Raw genomic sequence first — 12255 nt, forward strand, 5'->3', positions numbered from 1 at the left:
GTGCCACTGAGATTGATGTATCTGTTGCATGACACTTTTATTCTCATGGATGCTATAATTTGTGAATTTGTGCTCTCCCCATCAAGCTCTTCAGTTACTATACAAGTTCCCACATCAGCTTTTGCACCATTTTCCCTACCATTTCTTTTATAACCCCTATGCTTGACCTCTGTAGAATTGTCAGCAATAAAAACTTAAAAAGAGAAATTCTCTGTGCTACCCTCAAAGACCTAAGGAAAAACGTGTGGATGTGGATTCTTGAGGTCATAACCTCCCTTAAGGAGGGGCAGTGCACTTCAAATCCAGTCTCTTCAAACCCAGATATAATGTATAAATTCAGAAAAAAAGTTAATTGTTGCATGAAAACATGCTTATTAGAGCAATTTGTATTAGAGCAGAGCAGACATCTTAAAAGAGGCAAGTACTTCGGAGCTAAAAAAAAATCCCCCTCTTCAAGTGCAGAAAGATGTACAATCATAAATGAACTACAGGAAATGGTTTCTAAAATTGTAAAATACATCATTCATGGCTCTGCAATGACACATTTAAAATGCTGCTGAAGTCATTACCCTGTGTTCTTCACCACTGTCAGAATTTTCCACTTCTAAATTATTAACGTGTCTTATTATACTGTAAATGACAAAGTTGTCATCTGTGCTTCCAAGGTTCTTTATTCTAATACAGTAGTCAATTTCTGTTATTTATCTTTATATAGTATGATAGAATTCTAATGGCCACTGGAAACCAGCAGAAGCAATAAAGATTAAGGAACCACCAAGCAGGTGAAGTGCATGAAAATATTGCAAGACGTTTCTAGTTTAGGCAATTTCATAATTGTAATGGCTGTAACGCTTAATGTTAGGCTGGCCGACTGAGGGTTTGATTTACATATGTACGCAATGCTGGTATTTATGCAGTTGAGCGATTATCGGGTGACTGCGCAAGGGTCTTAACTGCAATGTGCGGCATTTGAATTGCGATCAAATGCGACTACAGTTGCAGTGAGGATTTATTTGCATGTGATTGACAAAGACCATTTTGTGAAAAGTAACGGAGTGGTGGCAAAAACGTGAGTGTGTCATGACCATTTTTCAAACGTGTACCTGCCTACATTTGTGATTCTGTACGTAAAAAATGTGGCGTCAGCGTCTCAGTTCCCGCGGTCATTCTTTGCGACCATAGATCATAGGTCAGATGGTCGACCACCGTTTCATGTTTGTACGCACTTGCTTGGATCTGCAAAGCCGCCAGTGGGCACCTTAATAGATTTCCAGGCGGCTGCATGTCGCATATTTTCCCTCAGCAGCTGTGCTCAGGATAGCAGCTGCGATTGCATTAGTGTACATATCTGAATCAGGCCCTGATTCTCTTTAGTGAAATAACAATATAATTTAAACTCCTTGGTAGTGTTTTGTAAGTTCATGTATGGAGCAAATAAATAATAGATAAAATACAATATACAGTATAATGTAAGAATGTAAGACAGAGGGAAAGCAGGTGCTGGAACTGCAGTCTTTTTTTTTTTTATATATATTTAATACAAACACATATGAGCTTTTAACTTATCTAAACACATTGACAATAACATCCACAACCTCTCGCCATAACAAACATTCTGTCAAATCCCACAAATATATTTATATCTCGCTCCTGTTGCTTCTATTAGCTGGTGACATATCTCCAAATCCAGGCCCAACCCACATGCCACACCCACAACGAACTATAAATCCAGCTAACCTCATAAATATTGCATACCTCCCTTCACCATCCAAGTCACTAAAATGTGCATTATGGAATGCACGCTCTGTCTGCAACAAACTAACATCCATCCATGACCTCTTTATTTCAACCAACCTCAACCTTCTGGCAATAACAGAAACATGGCTAACACAATCAGACACTGTCTCCCCTGCTGCACTTTCACATGGTAACCTACACTTCTCACACACCTCCAGGCCTGGCAATTGTAAAGGAGGTGGGGTAGGAATATTACTCTCCCAATCTTTCACATTCACAGTTCTCCCACAGGTACCTTCACTCACATTTACATCATTTGAAGTACATTCTATCAGGACTTTCACCCCTTTCTCTCTGCGAGTTGCTGTTATCTATCGCCCGCCTGGGCCACCGCACCAATTTCTGGAACATTTTTCAGCCTGGCTCCCTCACTTCCTATCCTCAGACATCTCCACCATCATTATGGGTGATTTCAATATCCCCATTGACAGTCCACAATCTCCTCATGCCACCAAACTATTCTCTCTAACCTCCTCTCTTGGCCTCTCCCAATGGACTGACTCCTCTACTCATAAGGAGGGCCACTGCCTTGATCTTGTATTTACCAGACTATGCTCAGTTTCTGATTTCACTAATGCTCCTTTCCCTCTCTCAGATCACAATCTTATCACCTGCACACTTTCCTCCATTACATCAACCTCAATGTCAGTGAAATCAACCAAACCTCCTAAAACCCGCAGAAATATTAATGTGATTAACTTTCAACAACTATCTACCTCTCTACAACAACAACTCTCACCAATTTCTGCACTCACTTCTCCTGAGACTGCTGCATCACAGCTAAACCAGATTTTAGTAAAAGCCCTTGATGAAGTAGCTCCAGCTACCCATCACACTCCGCGTAGACTCAGATGTCAACCGTGGCATTCTGACTTAACTAGGCATCTACAAAAACTCTCACGTAAAGTAAAACGTCAGTGGCGAAAGTCTCGCACTCCAAGTGACTTCCTCACATGTAAGTCTATCTACAACTCTTATCGTACTGCTCTGGACACTGCCAAGCAAATATATTTCCAATCTCTAATCTCTGCTCAAGCCTCTAACCCCAAGCGACTTTTTAATACATTTAAACTGCTTCTTACCCCTCCCTCACCCAAGCCACCTGCTACTATCTGTGCACAAGATCTTGCTTCCTATTTCAAGGACAAGATTGATAATATCCGAAATGAAATGTTATTCTCTTCCTCAGCTAGTGACCTACTTAATTCCCTACCTGAACCCTCTGGCACATTCTCTTCATTTGACCCCACAAATGAAGATGAAGTATCTACACTCTTCTCATCCTCCTACTCTATTACCTCTCCTCTAGATCCTATACCCTCACAAATTAGTAAAGCTCTGTCTCCTGTGCTCATCCCAACCCTAACTAAAATCTGTAATCTCTCTCTTTCTACTGGCATCTTTAAATCACTGTTCAAGCATGCAGTGATTACTCCCATTCTGAAAAAACAAAATTCTGACCCTAACACTCTCTCTAATTACCGTCCTATCTCCCAGCTCCCATGCCCCTCCAAGCTACTGGAGAGACTTGTCTACACCCGCCTCACACACTTTCTTAACACCCACAACTTATTGGACCCACTTCAGTCTGGCTTCCGTTCCCAGCACTCCACAGAGACAGCACTGACTAAGGTAGTAAATGATTTGGTCACTGCCAAGGCTAAAGGCCATTACTCACTTCTAATTCTTATAGATCTCTCTGCTGCTTTTGACACTGTTGACCACTCTCTTCTCGTACAAACATTACAATCCCTAGGTCTTAAGGACACAGCCCTTTCTTGGTTCTCTTCCTACCTATCTGATCGCTCTTTTTCTGTTCGTTTTTCTGATTCTGCCTCCTCTTCGCTACCTCTATCAGTTGGAGTACCGCAAGGCTCTGTCTTAGGTCCTTTGCTATTCTCAATCTATACCACCTCTCTTGGCAAACTAATCCGCTCTTTTGGATTTCAGTACCATCTGTATGCGGATGATACTCAAATCTACCTATCCTCTCCAGATTTATCACCATCTGTATTGGTCCGTGTCACTGAATGTATTTCTGCCATTTCATCTTGGATGTCATCTCGCTACCTGAAACTTAATATTTCTAAAACAGAATTAATTATATTTCCACCGGCCAATAACAGTTACCAATCTGATCTCTTTATCACTGTTGATAACTCAACAATCCACCCCACCCTACAAGCTCGCTGCCTTGGTGTCATCCTTGATTCTGAATTGTCCTTTGTTCCCCACATTCAATCTGTCTCAAAATCATGTTACATACATCTAAAAAACATATACAAAATTCGACCATATCTCATATAAGACACTGCAAAAACTCTAATCCATGCACTCATTATTTCCCGCATTGACTATTGCAATAGTCTCCTTACTGGTCTTCCCAAAAACAGGCTATCGCCATTACAATCCATTATGAATGCAGCTGCGAGGCTTATCTTCCTTGCCAAACGTTCATCGTCTGCTGCCCCGCTCTGTCAGTCCCTCCATTGGTTGCCAGTTTTCTACCGTATTCAATACAAAATACTGTTACTTACACATAAGGCCATTAACCGAATTACACCAACATACATCTCTTCACTCATCTCAAAATATCTCCCAACCCGACCTCTCCGCTCAGCACAAGAACTGCGTCTCTCATCCCCACGCATTACTTGCTCCCATTTACGGTTACAGGACTTTCTTCGGGCTGCACCCACTCTATGGAATGCCTTACCACACACAATAAGACTTACCTCTACTCTTCAATCCTTCAAGCGTTCCCTGAAAACTCACCTCTTCAGACAAGCTTATCAGATTCCAGAACCGACCACATAACCTTCATAGCTTCCATGTCTTATCACATCCCCTCTCACAGTCCACACATAACCTCACATATTGTCTTTCTTTCACATACTCCTGACATTTTGCCGACATTCCTGTGTGACTGGATCATGCAGCCCACCAAGAAACTCTGCATTCTGGCCAGACCAAATTGCAATATATATAGCACCTATCCTTGTGTATCAATGCCTGTTTCCCTATAGATTGTAAGCTTGCAAGCAGGGCCCTCTTACCTCTATGTCTGTCTGTTATTACCCTGTTTTGTTCTATCAATGTTTCCAATTGTAAAGCGCAACGGAATATGCTGCGCTATATAAGAAACTGTTAATAAATAAATAAATAATAAATAAATACAGTAGTAAAGTGTTTCCCAAACTGCGTGCCATAATGCACTCTCAGGAGAGCCGTAGGTGGTGCAATTTCAAATGATTTGGGCCAATATGTTTTTAGGCTTGGCTGTATGCTGCCTATTAAACTTAAGCTTGGTGGGTACACATCTTACGATTATTTATTATTTATTTATTACCAGTTATTTATACAGTGCACACATAGGGCCTGATTCTGACCCGCTCGTGAGCGCTGAGCGCTCGCAAGCGGGTCGATGGTGCCCAAGTGTGCATGCGCACGACGGAGGCGGCTCCGTTGTGCGCATGCGCGAGACCCGAATAACGACGGCTAAGCCGTCGTTATGGGTCTCGCACCAAAGGGGGCGTGCTGTCGATGGTGATTGACAGCACGCCCCCTTTGGTGGGCGTGCCGGGGGCGTGGCTGCCCAGACGGATGCGTTCCCATGGGAACGCCTACCGTCTGGGGCCAAAAGCACTCCAGGACTTGCGGCAGCGAGACCCTACCGCAGGGTCTCATCGCAAGCCCGATGGTCGCGATGGTCTTGACCATCGCGACCATCATTTTGGCCGCTCACTATAGCTGTGGGTGGTCACCCACAGCTATGCAAGCGGCCAGGAGGCCGCTCCAAAAAGGAGCAGGGACGGCCCTGATTCAGAGCGAGCGCTCTGTCAGAGCGTCCGGCTCTGAATCAGGGCCATATTCCGCAGCGCTTTACAGAGCATATTTGGCCACTCACATCAGTCCCTGCCCCAGTGGAGCTTACAATCTACAGTTCTCTCACCAGAAAATGTTGTCAGCTGGGTGGCATCAACTAGCAGCCGGGTGGGGGCCTTTGTACAGAAAGGGGCGTAGCTTCACATGGAGGGGGTGTGGCCACACAACAGTGAATGACACGGGAATAACCCAGGTCCACCCGTCGGTGTGAAAGAGGTAAGTAAAGAAACTCCGGCTGACCTGCCCCCATCCCAGCAGCCTGCTTCCCACACATGCTCCCTCAGTGCTCCCAATTGCCCCCAGTGTCTTCCTGATGCTTCCTTAGTGTTCCCAATAGCAACCAGTGTGCCCAATTGCCCCCAGTGTCTCCCTGACCTGCCATCCCCCTGCAACCTGCTTCCCACACATGCTCCCACGTTGTGCCCAATTGCCCCAAGCGTCTCCCTGACCTGCCCCACTCATGCAGCCTGCTTCCCTCAGTGTGCCCGATTGCACCCTACGTCTCCCTGCAGCCTGCTTCCCTCACATGACACAGTTTCTCACATCTCTCTACGGAGGTTGTTTATCCATCAATCACTAGCACGGGATCACCTGCCCAGCACTAGCCACCCACGAAAAGTAGAGCACGGCAACATGCTAACTGCAGCTAAGCCCGCGATAAAAACAGCACGTGACACTCTGTGCAGAGCATGTGGTGTAATCACATGCTCTGCCTACTTGCGATGATGTCAGTGGGGTACATTTACGGAAGGGGCAACAAGGACACATTAAGGGCGACCGGGGATACGGGGCATTGGGGCGGGGGTGAGTGCGAAGTGCCGGGGTTTCTTGCCAGGCATTGCGCCCCAACATACAGCCTGGGGAGAACACTGATCTATGGGCCTGATTCGGAGCCACTCGCTCTGAATCAGGGCCGGGCTTTTTTTTTTTGGAGCGGCCAGGATGATGGTCACGATGGTCTTATCGGGCTTGCGACGAGACCCTTGTGGTAGGGTCTCGCCCATCGCAAGCCCCAGAGAGTTTTCGGTACAGTTAGGGCCATGGTGGAAATCAAACCCACGACCTCAGTGCTGTGAGGCAGTAAAGCTAACCATTACACTGTCTGTGCTGTCCACCCAATGACGGTACAATGTGATGTAACGATACATAGTGCACGCCATACACTCTGCACGATAGCGCAATATTTTGTTACATGCTGCATGTAACAGCACCGCATCGTTCATTGCATCGTCCCATCTGCCGTTCAGATCCGCGTCGCATTGATATACTTTGCAATACATAGTATAGTGTGTACCCAGCTTTAGAGAGGCAGCACACAGCCATGTACAGGAACTGCATTACTTGTGTGTGGCTGTGCTGTCCACCACCTTCTCAATCTCAACTTTCCCTCCATTCTTCTCATCTTTCTCTGTGTGGCAAAGTAAGAACAGGTTAATAAGCATTGATTATTTACTGCCAATACACAAAAGGTCAATGAACTACCTTCACAGAATCCAATGTATGGAGGGTCCCTTCTCCTCCCCTGCCCACCCCTGACTATGGTCCACCTCTCCTACTGTATATATGTCAAGTTGTGTGAGTCTCTGCTCCTCCTGTGTGTTGCTTTTTTGTCACCCCCTTTGCAGTAACCTCTCTGTTTACAATTTGAATACCTGTGTCTTTGTCGTTCCTTTCTGTGCAGTACTCTCATAATGTTAGCCACTTGTTTACAAAAAAACATACATATAGTCTTGATAATGCTCATGAACTGAGTTGACTGAACGGTCAACCTTAAAGGCTGAGAAGGACATGTGCAAATAAACTTTGCAGTTAACTCTCCAAGGACCAAATATTGGATTATGTTTTTTTACAACCAGGGAAACCCAAGAATCAGATGGTAAATAGGTGGATCAAATAGATAGAATTTCAAGGGGATATATTTACTAAAGGTCGATTTTTGATTCAATTTATGTCGATTTTAATCAAATCAAAATCGACTGTATGCATCATTGGCCAAATCTCTCATTTACTAACATTTGATTTTGAAATCTATTTCAAATTCAAATGTGACATGGATCTTTTTTCAACAGTGTAAAAATGGTGGATTTGGAATGTGCACTTCAAAGTCACCTACAAAATCAATAAACACTTATGTACTCCTATTGGCCAAAACATATTCACTGTAAAAGACTGACACACACCAAAGCAAATTGAAAGGTTGTTTTGTGGTGATAGAGGAATGTTTAGCAGGAGAGTGGTGATATCATATAGGTGCTTAAAAAGGGATTTCTGAGAGTTTTGTACTGTCATTTTCTGTATTGTTATTGTGACTTTGAAGTTTGTCTTATTTTTTGTCTTGTCTAATTTTTCTTATTTAGTCTTTGTCAGTGTTTCTGTGTGTGTGTCTCGGGAGTGTGTGTTTAAGTTTTGTGTTACTTTTTAAGTGCAGTTTCTGTATTTATATTTCTGTTTATTATGGAGGCTGCCAGGAGTAGGGTAAGAGAGGATAGGGAGGTGGAGGAGAGATTTCCAGTTGGTGAGGATAGTGTGATGGAGGAGGCAGAGGGCCAGGTTTAACTTTGAGGTGAATTGTGCATTGGTAAACTCCTTGCTATCTAACTTTCAGGAGTTATTTGGTCGCCGGGCCCAACGCACATCTGTGAGAAGTGGACCATGTGGCAGACAGCAGTTGAAGTGGTGAATTCTATTGGTATTTAAAACGTTTTTTAAAATCCAAGATGGCCCTAGAAAAGCGCTCTACACGCAGCACAGGAGGAAGGTCACCTGTGGAGGTGGATTATAATGAGTATGAGGAATGGGTCAAGAGAATTATGCCGCAGGAACTGGTGTCAGGAGTTAATGTGCATGCCACAGTGCACCACATGCTTGTATCTCCTTTTATAGGCATCATAATTAAGTTCCTACCAATAGAATGGTGTTTAGAAGCTAAAATCACCTATTTTTTAATAGTCTATTTGGAGATTTTTCTGTCGATTTTCAATCTGTCTGTTAGTAAGGTCGGGATGTACTAAAGGAAAAATGCAGTAAAACACGTTTTCGGGGGTTTTACTGCATTTTTATATGTACTAAGCCCTGGCCGCCTGATTTTTGATGCGGAGGGTAAGGCCAAGTTTTTTGGCTTTACCCTATAGAAGCCTATGGGCTTCTTACCGCATCCCGCTCCTCTCACACTGGACCCAACCCACCTCCTCCTGGGTCCCACACCTCCTTCTCCTCTTCTTCTTCCGGATGCAGGGAGGAGGAGGAGGAGGAGGAAAAGCCCGGGACTTCCTGCAGAGGTCACCAGCAGGAAGCTTCCAGGGCTAAGAGGAGGAGGAGACCCGCAGAGATCCCCTCACACAGCGGGGGCAGCTTTGCAAATGGCAGCTCTTATCACAAGAGCTGTCCTTTGCGATACTAATCGCATATTTTAGTACATATGCGTTTAGTATCCTTGCAGTGACTGGTGGGATGTACACCGCACGGTTAGTACATCTGCCATAAATGAGAGAATCCTGTAGTGGTCTATGTGAAAGTACCGATGTTTGGTTGATGGTCAATTTTGATCGGGTTTCGCTTTAGAGTCGATTTTATAGTCGCTTCTGCCTTTAGTAATTGACTGATTTGCAATCACAGAGAAAATCCCCTGTAAATACACCAAAAAGCCAATATCGACCTTTACAAAAGACCGACAGCGGCATCCCGATGCTGAGAATCCCGACAGGATCCTAAAGTTGGGTACACACCTACCAGATATATCTGCAGATGATGGTTGTTCATACAGAATGAACAACCATCATCTTCCATCTGTCAGCGGATCCCGCTGGCCGGGAGTCACCCCTCGACCCCCTCCCTGCGGCTGCCACTGCAGGTGTACAGGCGGTTAGCTGATCGCCCATACACACAGCACGATGGACAGATATATTTGCAAATATATCTGCCACCGGCTGTGCAGCACAGCCGACGCAATATATCTGTGAACAATGTCGTTCACAGACATATCGCTGGAATACACTGGCCAACGGGCATACAATATATTGCCGATCAATTTATCGCCCAATATATCTGCCAGTGTGTACCCAGCATAACCCTCCTACCTTCACCCCCTAACCCTCCCTTCCTGCATACTAACTCTCCCCCTAAACCTAACTCTTCCCCCTTAGTGCCTATCCCCAACACCCCCCCCCCGAAGCCTAACCCTAACCCCCGATGGTGCCTAAACCTAATCCCCCCCCCACAGCTAACAGCTAGCCCGGCCCACTATACTTACGTTCGGGATTCCAGCATTGGCATCTTAACTGATGACAGGATTTCGACCACCAGCATCCCGTGCTGCGGTAAGCTGACTACATCCCAGCATCTCTAGCTTGCTCTGAAAGTCCAAATCTAAATTGACTTTGGAATGCTGTGTCATTCCATCTTTATCATGTGATGCTCCTATCTCAAGGAATTTAAATGTCATTCTGCAGAGGCAGTTTTATCAGGATCATCATACAAAACGCCAAGTCTGCAAAAAGGGATTTACGACACCAGTACAGAACTATCAGACCCTAAACTAAATGCCCACATCGGTGGATCCCCTTGTAGAAGAGAAATAATTTTTCCCACAGTTTGTTCTGAACATGTGGAACATGGTCTATTTTTGAAGTATAGCTTGCAAATGTCGCTGAAGTTATGGAACAACAAGAGATATGGTAACAACTTACCTTTGTTATCTCTGTTTCTACGAGGTCAGAAAAGAGACAGAAAACTGGCGACCAGATCAAGAACCTTCTGAAGCACAGGGCGTCATTGTGGGTGCCCTGTGGACCCTAAGGACCTTGTAGAAACAGAGATAACAAAGGTAAGTTCTTACCATATCTCTTGTTTTCTACTTCAGGGTCCTTAGGGTCCACAGGGCCTTTACCTTGGGGATGTGCTATAGCAGTACCCTTCAAGGGCGGGGACGCTCCTGTGCAGAAAGGAGAATCCGCAACCCGAAGGAAGCGTTCTGAGAGGAAAAGGTATCGAAAGCATAATACCTCACAAAGGTCTGAACCGTAGACCACGTGGCCGCCTTACATAGCTGAACAGCCGAGGCGTCATACCGAGTTGCCCACGAGGGACCGACGGACCTTGTAGAATGAGCAGTGACATAGGGCGGAACAGGAATGCCCTCATGAACATAGGCCTCGGAAATCGCCAAACAAATCCAAGGGGCCAAAGTTTGCTTATTGGCTGGCCAACCTTTTTTGTGAAAAACGTTACAACACAAACAAACAATCCGATTTCCGGAAAGAACAGGTGCGCTCCACATAAATGCGAAGAGCGCAAACCACATCCAATGTGGCCTCACCCACCGACAAACCAGGAGAGTGAAAGGCCGGAACAATGATCTCCTCATTAATGTGGAAACTGGATACCACCTTAGGGATAAAACCAGGACGAGTCCGAAGAACCGCCCTAACCTGGTGAAAAATCAAATAAGGGGGTCGATAAGAAAGAGCCCCCAAATCTGATACTCTTCTGGCAGATGCCACAGCCAAAAGAAAAACAACTTTAGCCGTAAGCCATTTCAGATCCACTGAGCCCAGTGGTTCAAATGGGGGACCCTGAAGAGCTTTCAGCACCACCGCCCAAATCCCATGGTGCCACCGGAGGGACAAAGGGAGGTTGAATGCGAAGAACCCCTTAAATAAAGGTGCGGACATCAGCCAGAGGAGCAATCCGAAGCTGAAACCACACAGACAAGGCAGATACCTGCACCTTCAAAGAAGCAAGGCGCAGATCCTTATCCAAGCCTGCCTGAAGAAAGGCGAGGGCTCTAGAAACACGAAACACCAAAAGGATCATATTTCTGAGGTCGGCACCACGCAAAATAGGCGTGCCAGACCCTGTGGTAAATCCTGGCCAAAAACCGGCTTCCTTGCCTGAGCATGGTATCAACCACCGAGCTTGAAAACCCCTTTGACCTCAAGAGGAATGTATCAAGAGCCACGCCATCAAAGACAGCCGACCCAGATCCGGGTAAAGACACGGACCCTGAGACAACAGGTCCGGATGCTGAGGAAGTAGCCACGTAGTGTCTACGGAAAGACTCCGTAGATCGGAGTACCAGTGACGTCTGGGCCACGCCGGAGCCACCAGTAGAATCATGACCCCGTCCTGCTTGAGCTTTCGCAACACGCGAGGAAGCAGGGAGAATGGAGGAAACAGGTACGCGAACTGAAAGGTCCACCGTACTGACAGAGCGTCTACCAGTATCGCTTCTGCATCTCTTGTTCGGGAGCCGTACACCCACAGCTTGCGGTTGTGGCTGGATGCCATGAGGTTTATTTCCGGAAGGCCCCACCTGTCCACTAGGAGCTGAAATACTTCCTGGTGAAGAGACCATTCCCCTGGATGCACGTTGTGACGGCTGAGGAAGTCCCCATCCCAGTTTAGCACGCCTGGAATGAACACTGCCGAGATGGCTGGTAGATTGCCTTGCCTTCCGCCCAAGTCAGAATGCGAGACACCTCTCTTAGAGCTGCCTGACTTTGAGTTCCTCCTTGATGATTTATGTAAGCCACTGTCGTGGCGTTGTCTGACTGAATATGTGCGGGATGACCCTGT

Source organism: Taudactylus pleione, unplaced genomic scaffold, assembly GCF_031769625.1.
Source record: "Taudactylus pleione unplaced genomic scaffold, aTauple2 ptg000053l, whole genome shotgun sequence".
NCBI lineage: Eukaryota > Metazoa > Chordata > Amphibia > Anura > Myobatrachidae > Taudactylus > Taudactylus pleione.